Raw genomic sequence first — 13377 nt, 5'->3', positions numbered from 1 at the left:
CGACACGAAATAGGACAAGAATGATTTGTTTTTTGAGGAATCTTTGAGCATTGGGTCAAAACGACAAAGGGCATGATGAAAGAATATGCTTGAGTTCTGTTATGAGTATGAGGAGATGGACTAAACTTGATATTCGTCGTGAATTTTTAATGTGTCACGCGATGACAAACTCAATACCTTCATCAAATTTTAACGAGTCAAATGAAGAAAACTCAGAGTGTCTTTTTCAGTTTAGTGAGCAAGGAAAAAGAGGTAAAATAACTACTCATTCCCTCTTCGTATATTTAATGAGCTCGAAGAAGGGAAAAACATGGGGATTTTTCGATTTAAGAGCGAGAAATGGTCCCAAAAAATCAAGTGCACATATTGTTGCCATAGATTTTTAACGAGCTCGGTGATGAAAACTCGGGATTTTTTAGTTTAACGAGCGAGAAAAGTACCTAAAAGAATGCTTGGATCTTCTTCATAAGTGTTTAACGAGTTTGAAGAAGGAACTCGGGGTTTTTTCAGTTTTATGAGCAAGAAAAAGGTCCCAAAAAAGAATGCTCAAGTGATCTTTTTCAGTTTAATGAGATAGAAAAAGAGTGAAAAAGAGTTGCTCAGACCGTCGTTGTAGGTGTTTAACGAGCCCAATGATGAAAAACTCAGGGATTTTTCAGTTCAAGAGTGAGAAAAGATCCCATAAAAGAACATGCTCATATATTCTTTATAGTATTTTAACGAGCCCAAAGAAGGAGACTCGAGGTTTTTCGGATTAACGAGCAAGAAAAATACCATATAAAGAATGCTTTATCTTCTTCGTGGTAATTTAACAATCCTGAAGAAGGATACTTGAGGATTTTTCAGATTAACGAGCAAGAAAAATACCATAAAAAGAATGCTCGATCTTCTTCATGGTAGTTTAATGAGCTCGAAGTGTTATCAGGAAAACTAGTGTCTATTTAGAGTTGCTAGTCCCACTGAGATGGGTAGCTATCTTAGAAGCAAACAGATTAAAGTTACTTTTGTTTTCCTTTATGAGAGATAGATGAGAGAGAAGCAGAGAGCACCAACCTCGGTCTTTTGCTAGTCTCCTTGCTTGTTTCCTCTCTCCTTTGATAGAGCTTTCACCACTTCTTCCTCACTTGTCCCACTTCAAAGAACATCTGTAGAGCCAAGGCAGCAAAATAACATCAAAGCATAGAGATCTATAACCATAAATAATGTAGGATCAGATGTAAATTAACCATATAAATGCATACACAAACAAGATTAAGAGATATACAAGCATATGGAGGAAAACTCAAATAGCTTTATTGATAGAAGTAGTAGAAGAGAGGATTACAACTAGGCTATCTGATCCAGCATCATCCACCCAGCATGAAAGCCCTCTTCACCTCATACAAATCAAGATCACCCAACAATGTCTTCAAAGAGAAACCAACAACACTTCCTTGCAAATTACAAAATTCCAACCTTTGGATCTCTTGGATGAGGGATCCATATATAGATGTTTATAGGAGAGTGAGTCAGCTTCTGGGATTTTGATTAGTGTCATTTCACTGATAGTTCTAGGTTCCACTTGGAGATTTCAGATTTCTTACTCATCCCTGGGCAAATTTAGAGAGGCAAGTGTCATATGAGCAGTTTCTAGAAGATTCTCTGGGTTTCCACCTAGCAAACTGCTTCTGCCATTTGTCTGCTCTCACTCATCGCACCCTACAGAAGGGCTTTCCAATATGCATCGCACCCCCCATGTGTAATAGGTGAGATGCATCACACCCTATGCATGGAGAAGTCTGTATGGTCCTGTTTTGACCAGTTCTGAGTAGTTTTTCATGGAGAACTTCTGGGAGATGATGTAATCAGTTGACCTTGTTCCTTTAGGGTATGAAACAACACTTTTAGGGGTTTAGAAGCCCTTGGTTTATGGAAATATGTGATTGGGGTTGCAGTGCCCAAATATGTCTATAACAGTTGCCCCCTAAAGCATGAGGTCATAAATCATTTTTGTTGGCATTATGATTCAAGTGTTGTCCTTGATGGCAACTCACTCAGAGGTTGGTACAGGTGCTCAGAGGTTGGTACAGGTGATGGCAACTTAATCAGAGGACAGATCTTAGTACAGCATGCCAAGAAAGTTCATACACGCAGGTTCGTTAAGCCCAAGTCGCGTATACAAGCAGGTTCACTATATACCAAGTCGCGTATACGCAGGTTCTCTATATATCAAGTCGCGTGTACACGCTGGTTGGCTTCAGTAAAAGCGCGTGTATGTGGAAAACTTATCTTTGGTCCATGGCGATTATTCCTTGGAAGTTGTGCCTATGGTTTTGGACCTTGATGTCTCGACGAACGTGTTGATCCCTAGTTTTGAAGCTGATGGTATTGGGTTACTATGGTTTTGGACTGTGGTATTGTAAAGGGCCTAAGGCTATATCAGGAGAAGATCATTAGGCAAGTGGGTGCAAGCATTGTGTGTCTGACGAAGTGATAAGATCTGGTATCACTGTTTATCTGTTCGGGACGCTTGGCAAGGGTCGGATCTGACAGCGAAGGCATAAGTAATTATTTCTAGATCTGCACGCGGGTTGCCTTTGGAGAAAGCGCGTATACACGCGGTTTTGGTACAGTGAAGTAGCGTATGCATAATTAGATTTGATATTTCAGGTTGCTGTTGATTCTGGTGGTTGTTGCAGAGTTCTGGGCTCTGGTTTGGGTTCTGTGTTCTTGATGACAGGGTTTCAGTGATTCAGTATTGGGTTGTTTAATGAATTATGATGCAAGTATAAGTCGATGATTGTATTGCAGTAATGTTTGTTTTGTACTCTTGGATCCAGTCTGAAAATTGATGAAACGTGGTCCCTGAAGGAAAGAAGGTTGTAGGGTCAGCACCTACGTACTGGTAAATGGATCGGCTAGTACAAGAGCTGAGGGGTTGTAGCTCCCTTCCAAAAGTAGTTGGAAAACGAGAGAGGGTTGTAGCCCTCTGCAGGTTGTAGCCTGCGTACTGGTAAAGGAGTGCACCAGTACATTGTAAAAGAAGTTTCTTATTAAATAAGAAAGAGACAAATTGCAGCAGGTGGTTTTCACCCACATTGGGTTTCCACCTTATATCATGGTGTTCATGTGTGTGGCTCTTGTGTGATGTTCTGTTCTGTTATACTGCACCTGTTTACTGTTAATATGCTTAATAATGTTCTGATGCATTTACTGAAGATTAAGCTAACTGAATTATAAGATCTCTGGATATACGCTGGTTGCATTAGACACAGTAGCGTGTACACGCGGGTTCACTTAATTGAAGTAGCGTATATGTTTCTGAGCATCAAATGAAAAAGTTTTTCTGATAATACTGATTCACCCCCCCTCTCAGTATTATTTCCAACAATTGGTATCAGAGCAGGTCCTTCAGAGGAAGCTTGATCGCTTGAAGGAAAAGATCCATCAGAATGGCTAATCCAGAAAGAGAGGCACACATCAGGCCACCAGTCTTTGACGGGAACAATTTTACTCACTGGAAGATAAGAACCACTGCATATCTACAATCACTTGGAGCAGAAATTTGGGGAATCGTAGAAGGAGGATACAAATTCCCATCAGCAACTCCTACAGATCCAGCAGAGAAAAAGTAATATGAGCTCAATGCCAAAGCTGTTACTGTCCTATTGAGTAGTTTGACACAATCAGAATTTATGAAAATCATGCATTTCAAATCAGCTAAGGAAATATGGGACAAAATCGTCACAAGCTACGAAGGAGATGATCAGGTAAAAAGAGCAAAGCTTCAAACTCTCAGAATCCGGTATGAAACTCTTAAGATGCATAGTAATGAAAGCATAGCTAATTATTTCCTGCGTATGGATGAGATTGTGAATTGTATGAGGGATCTGGGTGAAGAATTTGAGGAAGTTGTCTTAGTTGAAAAGGTTTTGAGATCTCTGTCTGCTAAATTTGATTCTAAAGTATCTGCCATAGAAGAAAAGGAGAATGTGCAGAAAATCACCATGTCACAGCTTCACGGGATCTTAACTGCTTTTGAAATGCGACAAGAGGTACCACCAGAAGCCGCATTCGAAGTGTCAGAGGAAGAATATGAGGTAAATTTTGTCAAGAATCTTGAACGGGGAACTGGACGGTTCAAAGGTAAGCTACCTTTCAAATGTTTTCTATGTGGTAGAGTTGGTCACTATGCTGCTAGATTCCCTCATAACAAAGGAAAGATATCTGAAGAAGATGGTAGAAGCTATTATACCCATATTACAAGTCCATTCAATGATAGTGAAGATATTAGAAGTCTCATGGCACATGAAAAGAATAATGCTTCATTCAATAATAGCAAAGATATTAAAAGTCTCATGGCACATGAAAAGAAGAATGCAGAAACTGAAGAAGTTACCAAATTAAATGAACAATTGGAGACAGTAACCAGGGTAAGGGAGAAATTGCAGGATGTAGTAAAGGATCAGAGCATAACTATTCAAAGGCTTGAATCAAAGATCCTCTCTCTAAAAGAAGATCTTAAAAAATCAAGAGAACAGAACAAAGAAGCTCTTGAAGATCAAGAACATGAAGTGATCAAACTAAAGCGACAAGTGGAAGAAGGAAGAAAATCTGAAGAAGACCTAAGGAATCAGTATTTGATAAAGGAAGAACAACATCAAGTTGAGGTAAATATCTTGAAAGGTAAACTAGAAGAAAAGGATAAGCTTTTATGATTTCAAGATAGTACTAAAGTCTTGGATGATATTCTTAATAGCCAAAGGTCTCCTGCTATCAAAACTGGTCTTGGTTTTCATGAATATGTTGAAGGTGAATCTAGTTCACAAGGTGAGGCAAGAAACTCTAATGAGAAATCTGAAATGCTCAACAAGGAACAAACAAGGAAAGAAATTCCTCAAGGAAGATCCTTTACTCCTAACTATGGATGTGATAGACGATTATTTCCTCCACTGAATAATGTTGAATGTTATGTAGGTCATAATCTTGGACATGTTGCATCTAGATGTAGAAGTAGAATGGTTCAAGAAAGATCATCGCATCCCAGGTATTTCAGAGGATATTGCTTTGCTTGCAATGCATATGGACACAAAGCAATTGATTGTGATAGAAGGAACATGAAAAATGTAAGGTGTTATACATGCAACAACTATGGGCATAAAGCAAGGGAATGCAGGAGTAGATTTCAAAATTCAAAACAAGAGGACCATACATCATCACAGTTCCATGAACTGAAGAAGATAGAGACAGAAAGGTGTGGCATAATTCAGACAGCTGACATAACAGACACAGGGGAATCTGAAAGTGATGAAATTCAGTATTCCATCCTGCATACGCTGATATAATGAAGACAAGTCGCGTATATACGCGAGTTATAGGCTGCAAAATCGTGTATATGAAGAAAGGGCAGCAGAACAGACCCAGGTTCAGTCATGGTTGGCTCAGGCTCAGTGGGAGCAGAACAGACTCAGGAAATGGTTCAGTCATGGTTGGCTTAGGCTCAAGGGGAGCAGAACAGACTCAGGAAATGGTTCAGTCATGGTTGGCTCACACTCAGGGGGAGCATATACTTCAAATCATTCATTGTTGGCATTATGGTTAGAAGTTGCTGATGAAACTAAATGATACATCTTGTTGGTTGATCAAAGGAATAGTATTGCAGGCTGATGCTTATGGTATAGATCTGAATGGCTGGTCTTAGAACCTGCATCTGCTCAGGGGGAGCATGGATGGATTGATACAACTTGGCATATACAAAGGGGGAGCCAAATCAGAAACTTTAGCATGTACTCAGCGGGAGTATGGACAGCAGTATGGATAGTAAAAGGTATACCAAAGAAGAGAATATCTTGGTCCGCCCTTTGCCCTTGATGTCAAAGGGGGAGAGTGACTTGGTGTGGTGGTTGCCATCAAGTCCAAAGGGGGAGATTGTTGGCATTATGATTCAAGTGTTGTCCTTGATGGCAACTCACTCAGAGGTTGGTACAGGTGCTCAGAGGTTGGTACAGGTGATGGCAACTTAATCAGAGGACAGATCTTAGTACAGCATGCCAAGAAAGTTCATACACGCAGGTTCGTTAAGCCCAAGTCGCGTATACAAGCAGGTTCACTATATACCAAGTCGTGTATACGCAGGTTCTCTATATATCAAGTCGCGTGTACACGCTGGTTGGCTTCAGTAAAAGCGCGTGTATGTGGAAAACTTATCTTTGGTCCACGGCGGTTATTCCTTGGAAGTTGTGCCTATGGTTTTGGACCTTGATGTCTCGACGAACGTGTTGATCCCTAGTTTTGAAGCTGATGGTATTGGGTTACTATGGTTTTGGACCGTGGTATTGTAAAGGGCCTAAGGCTATATAAGGAGAAGATCATTAGGCAAGTGGGTGCAAGCATTGTGTGTCTGACGAAGTGAGAAGATCTGGTATCACTGTTTATCTGTTCGGGACACTTGGCAAGGGTCGGATCTGACAGCGAAGGCATAAGTAATTATTTCTAGATCTGCACGCGGGTTGCCTTTGGAGAAAGCGCGTATACACGCGGTTTTGGTACAGTGAAGTAGCGTATGCATAATTAGATTTGATATTTCAGGTTGCTGTTGATTCTGGTGGTTGTTGCAGAGTTCTGGGCTCTAGTTTGGGTTCTGTGTTCTTGATGACAGGGTTTCAGTGATTCAGTATTGGGTTGTTTAATGAATTATGATGCAAGTATAAGTTGATGATTGTATTGCAGTAATGTTTGTTTTGTACTCTTGGATCCAGTCTGAAAATTGATGAAATGTGGTCCTTGAAGGAAAGAAGGTTGTAGGGTCAGCACCTACGTACTGGTAAATGGATCGGCTAGTACAAGAGCTGAGGGGGTTGTAGCTCCCTTCCAAAAGTAGTTGGAAAACGAGAGAGGGTTGTAGCCCTCTGCAGGTTGTAGCCTGCGTACTGGTAAAGGACTGCACCAGTACATTGTAAAAGAAGTTTCTTATTAAAGAAGAAAGAGACAAATTGCAGCAGGTGGTTTTCACCCACATTGGGTTTCCACCTTATATCATGGTGTTCATGTGTGTGGCTCTTGTGTGATGTTTTGTTCTGTTATACTGCACCTGTTTACTGTTAATATGCTTAATAATGTTCTGATGCATTTACTGAAGATTAAGCTAACTGAATTATAAGATCTCTGGATATACGCTGGTTGCATTAGACACAGTAGCGTGTACACGCGGGTTCACTTAATTGAAGTAGCGTATATGTTTCTGAGCATCAAATGAAAAAGTTTTTCTGATAATACTGATTCACCCCCCCTCTCAGTATTATTTCCAACACTTTTGATGTCGGGTGAAATGCTTTATAATGAGGATTCGAGGTTTTTCGAATTGGATGGTGACCTGTAATAAGATACAATACAATACATTATCTTCACAATATTTTCATGATCTAGCTGAGGCGGGCATTCCCATGCTTAGCTTTATAAATTCATATTCATGTACATAAGACAAACAATCGTCTGTGTGATAGACTGATGATTCTGGTAGAGTCATCATCCTTTAGTTTGGATGATTATCTATGTAGCTGTGATGTACATTTGATGTCTTTATTTTCCTGAATATATCGCAGCTTAGATGGATGAAACTAGATCCGGGGTCTTCAAAATCGTTCAATCTTCGCCCAAAGTACAAGTCAATCCATGTGAAAAGATGTTTTGATGTCGAACACGGAAAGACATCGCCTGATTTACCAGCCAATGATGTAAGCTGTTAACATGTGTGAGAGGAATCACCGATAATGATGATGACCCTCAAGGTACTATAGTACAATTCACGTGGTGTGAATACATGATCTGATGTCGAACACCATGTAAAATCTTTCGGTCAAAGGCCATTGATGTAAACCTGTCACCGAAAGTGAGAAACTTGCCATTGAGGCATGCAAGCTTGAAAGTACTGAAAGGGTTGTCCCTAAGTCAACTTCTTGGATAATGAGCTAATGTCGACAAGAAGTGACCGATCGTAGGAGGGCCTTAATGAATCCCACATCTATGACATGGAACAAAGAAAATGATTTTGTGGAGGTGAAAACGATCTAATGATACAAGGTTCAGGGTGGCGGTCATGAAAAATGGAGAGTGAAGGTATTGTAGCGGATGAGACGTTGGCTAGGTTGGTGAATTCTCTGAAAGACTTCTCTTGAACATACCGGTGACACTGAAATGGATTGGTTGTGTTAACCCCAAGGTGGATGGTATAGTGGACCAATGATGATATGACCAGTGAACGGAATAACCCAACCCGACTCAATCATGGTGATGGAGTGAAAGTGTCATGTTCAAGAGCGACCTGCTACCAATGAAGCTATTCAAGTTTTCTTCCCTTTTTCCCCAGTCATTGCTGACCAGTACCTCTTTATTTTTGTCAAGCTTGAGGAGGATAACATATGCTTGTTCTATAATTTTCCCTTCGGGCAAACTCGTCGCTATGTTTTAACGAGCCTAGCGACAGTGAAACTCGATCTTGTCTGCATGGACAAGTTTGTCGCTATTATTTTAACAAGTTTAATGACAAAGATAACTCGGTCCTTTTCAATTTTAGAGAGTCTAAAAGGGGACATAAAGGCAACTCCAGTGGTCCTTTTTCGTAATGTAATCCCTTAAGTCTAAAAAAGTGTAAAATAATATGAAAGGGAGGACTTTTCAATGGTTTCAACGAGCCGAACAAGACAAGCGCTCGATCTTTTTGCGTAATAATCCCTCAAGGCCAAAAAGATTAAAATCTAGAGGAGGGATAGCACTCCCGGTCGCTTTAACGAGCTGGAGAGGCCAATTGCTCGACAATATTTTCATATTTTACGAGTCAGATGAAAAGAGCTTAAAGGAGACTCATTTTTTGAGGAACAAGTGACGCTTTTGGATAGAAACTGGTTCCCGGAAAGGCTTGGAACTTTTCAATCATGGCAGTGGAAAGAGGGTGGCTAATAAAATCACTCGTCATAGCTATTCCTAAAAATGGTAAACAATCAAATAGAGGCATATGATCAGCTAAAAAAGAGTGGAGGTGATGGTAAGAACACGACCAAGGTTCAAAATCTGATAGTCATGCGAATTGTTATTTACCGAAGACGGGGTTCATTTTTTAATGAGCTTGAACTCTATGGAAACATTTGCTCATTGCTAGGTTTATTTTTTGATGAGCTTTAACTTCACATAAAACTACTCATGGTGAGGTTTATTTTTTAACGAGCTTGAAATTTGAGTAAAACTGCTCGTGTTCCTTTTCATGTAAGCTAGGAATGACCAAACTATAAAGCTAAAAGGAAAAAAAAATGCTAAAAAGCTAAACAATGAAATTGGTCATTTTTTCTTGTATAAAAAGGTTTGCATGCCCCGAGCATAAAAAAAAAAAAAAAAAAGTCTTCAGTAACCATATGGAAACTTACTGTGGTTAAGCAGGATGAATTTCTATCAATTCTTAGACAAAATACTTCCTGCACTTTGTCTGCGAAATAGACAAAGGTGAAAGGTCACCCGGACCAATCACATAACTTACAGGAAAACTTATCTCTACAGTTGGGTTTGTTTGCAAAATAGACAAGGGTGCATGCCCCCTAAGCTTCGTTACATTCACCAAACTACTCGCAGTAATTAGGTGGATGGAATGAAGGTTCCTTTATGAGATCAAGTGAAAGACTCGACTTGGAATTTTGATCAGCCTTGTTTCATTTTTAACGAGGTTGACACCAGTCAACGAACTATCCTCTGGTGACCTTTGATCACAACTCATAAGGGGTCATGAAGGAAAGATCTAGTTCCAATGCCCCCAGTACATAATGTACAACATCACTGAATTAATTGTCAGATGATGTAGGTATGGTAGGGCTTGGGGGTAATACCTCGTAATGATCCACACTATCAAAATGGTTAGAGTTCTTAATATTTTATGATGTAGAAGATATCATATGATAGGTTTCCACTGTGGGCACTTTCACCAGATTACTCAGAGGTGGAAGGGCAAAAGTACCCATTAAGGAAGGGTCTTTTAGGAGACCTACTCCGATATTTGGAAGTGATATAGAGCTTCCATGGATCAATGGAATGCTTCTGATAACTTGCAAACTGTTGGGGAGGAAGGCTAGTTGGTCAATGATTGTAATTCTGCCTTGGAAGGGCAATGAAATCTTTCTAAAATATGTTGACACAACAACAGCCATAGTATAAATCCAGGACCTTCCTAGCAAGATATTGTAGTCAAGGTTTCCATCAATGACCTCAACTTCAATTTCTACTATCTTGCCACCCAGTTCGACTTGCAAGTCACTTAATATCCCATACGGTGTGTATGTTCTTCCATCAAACGTTTTTAATGCCGTTGATGATCGTGACAAGGGTGGAGAGCATAAATTTTTCTAGCAACTCATTGACATAATACAGGTAGATGCCCCCTCATCAATGATTGTTCAATGAACAGTTTTGTTGAGGGTTTTTACCTGTATGAGGAAAGGGAGCTGGGCTGGTAACTGAGGTTCGTATCCTTTATGATTAAAGGCCACTAGATTGGAATCCGCTGGATCAATCCCACCTATCACTGATAACAAAGCCTGCTTTTGGGAGGGGCAATTCTGCAGTACTTCAAGTGTCAACATAGCGGATGGTGATTAGGCCAGATCCTCCACTATATTATAATTCTGTGCTACTCGAGCATGAGGATTAAATGTCAATTTATGTACTACTCCCTTAGGCGGTTTTATTGTTAATTCGGGAATGATTGGTGGAACAACTTCTGATGAAGTTGTTGTTGAATTGCTTGGTTGATCTGTAGCCTTGTTGTTCGACGATTGTGGATTTCCATAATATTTATTCCTTGTTGATATCAAAGCATCATTTTTCTATTTTGAGATGGATAGCATAAGCACTTGGGATGGGGAAGCACGATCACTAGCAACCAGGTTTGTTTCTGGGCTCGGAAATGGATTAGTCAACACTGCTGGGGTATTTGAATGTTTTAAAAATTTCATAACCTTAGCTTTATGTGGACAATCTTTCATGAAATGCTCATCATCGCATATGTAACATGGATAACGAGGTTTGTTTTGCCCAGTGGGGTTTTAAGAAGATTTTTCAGGAGGTGAATTTTCATGTTTCTTATTATTATTTTTCCCTTTTTTCTTGCCCCCTGGTTGCTTTGGATTTTTTCCCTTGTCAGATGACATGACATTAACCTCTGAGGCAAGAGGTTCTTCATTTTCTTTTTGACTAGAAACTGCAAGGGCTTTTTTAGATGTAGCCTTTGCAGTTTTCATGCTTGTTGTACCAACCATGCCATCGCCAGCATGATAGTCCTGGTTTGATTTAGGAGGGGGGGAACGAAAAATTCTGGTCTAGGAGCGTCAGGAATTTTGTCGTAGAGCATGCCAGACTGAGTATAGATCAAGTCTAAATATTGTGCACGGGAAATGACCTGCTCTTCAGTGACAACTCCTCCCTTAGCCACATCCTCTGTAATAGAGGGTAATAATGACTTTATAAACCGTTCAGCGAAAACATGATCAGGAACATACGTCTTCACCATTCTTCGATGACACCACCACTCATGAATATGATCAAATATGTAAGTGGATGTCATCTGTTTAAAGTTGGTAAGGAGTTATATCCCTATTTCGTACCTTATGGGTAACTGAAAATGGGTTAAAAAGGTAGTGGAAAGGGTGCTGAAGTTATCAAACGAAGCTCTAGGCAATTCTATATACCATTTAGCTGTCGGACCAGTTAACGTTCATTGAAAAAGGTGAAGCCTAATCGAATCATCATTCAGGGTGTTGGATGAACACCACAAATGGAATGTCATTACATGATTCCATGGATCTTCACCTAGATTTCCATTGAATTTAGGAATATCTGACGGAAGTTTATGAGGAATTGTTGGCCACCAAGGGGCGTAAGCAATTGGATCATTTGTTATCCGATTTAGATCTAGTAATTCTAAAGTTGCTACGAAGGGCAACTGTTGATTTAGGTTTGGCGAAGCATAACCAGGATAAGATGGGATCGCCTGAGCAGTGGGTCTTTGCATACCACCATAATGCATTTGATGCTTATAATTTTGATAAGGTTGATGGGCATAACCATCATAATATGGTTGTTGATAACCGCTTGGGAAATGTGGTTTCCCATTACTTACAAAGTCTTGTTGCTCAGGTCCTTGGTATGATTGTTGGAATTGCAGTTGTTGATATTGAACCAACCATGGTTGTTGGACCATTTGCTGTTGTCCAATACTAGATGATTGACCAAGATGTGGATTCATAGTACCTGTTTGAGCCTGAGTCACTCCAGATGAGGAGGCACTAACCTAAGGTTGTGATTGAATCACTGAGATGAGAGGCTGTTGTATTGCAACTTGAGAAACTTGAGGTTGACATACAATAGGTAGTGCTTGTACTTGCGATACAGTCATAATAGCAGGTGTAGTGGGAATATTCGACACAGGATGGACTGGTTGCATTGAATATACAACCCTTGGTTGTTGAGGCAGTATTGGTACCCAACCGCTTGATGTAATTCCAGCTTGACCTGAACTTTGTTGTAAACTCCCATATGGTTGTTCTCCAGGAGGGAGCAATGAAAAGGCATATTGCCCCCCATATGGTGGTAATCCAGTACTTAAAGGGTAGATTGGCCTTTGAAGACACATTGGATTAACTTGTTGAGTTTCAACATAAGAAATACCATATGAGAGTTCGGATGAAGAAATGGGAACTAACCATGTCGTTGAAACAGTCCCTGATTGGACTCTAGCTTGTTGTTGATAACTTGTCGGGACAAATGGTATACCAGCAATCATTGTAGGAACGGCAGCAGGAAGCTCTGCTATAGTTATTTCAGTTGGCACAATCCTAGATGTTAATGGTTGTTTAGACATGTTTAGTCTATCCAAAAGATTTCCTAAGGATTCGACATGAACTTGCAATGAAAAAGAACTAACTTCTATAGTAGAAGGATGTCAGTGGATATCAGTTCCAAATTGCATTGGAGTACTGGGTGGAAGATCCTCCACTATCTCTTCTATAGCAATCAATCCAGGTGGAAGAGGTAGATTATCAGGTCCATAAAACATTTCTGGTGCCAAAGAAGGTATAGACTCTGCAGCAATAGATGTTGGAGGGGTGACACCTTCCGAATCAGCCCTAGGTGGAGTTGTTTCAAGAATAGAGGTGTTTACCGTTACACTAGGATCAGTTCTAATGTCCTCTTGTAACTCAGGAACTTCTTCTGTAAAAGCAGATGTACCAGAAATAATTGGAGTAACTGTAGTCTCTGACGATGTTGAAACACAAGTTGCAAATAAATCAGGTGAATTCGACTTAGTTAAACGAGAATGCCTTAACCGGGATGGTTTTGTTTCCAGGGTCAAAGACGGTTGAC

This window comes from Pinus tabuliformis, chromosome 8 (assembly GCF_031772625.1).
Source record: "Pinus tabuliformis cultivar Carrire ecotype Pingquan chromosome 8, CPIR1, whole genome shotgun sequence".
Taxonomy (NCBI): Eukaryota; Viridiplantae; Streptophyta; class Pinopsida; order Pinales; family Pinaceae; genus Pinus; species Pinus tabuliformis.
The sequence above is the reverse complement of the archived record's forward strand: the minus strand, read 5'-3'. Positions refer to the sequence as shown.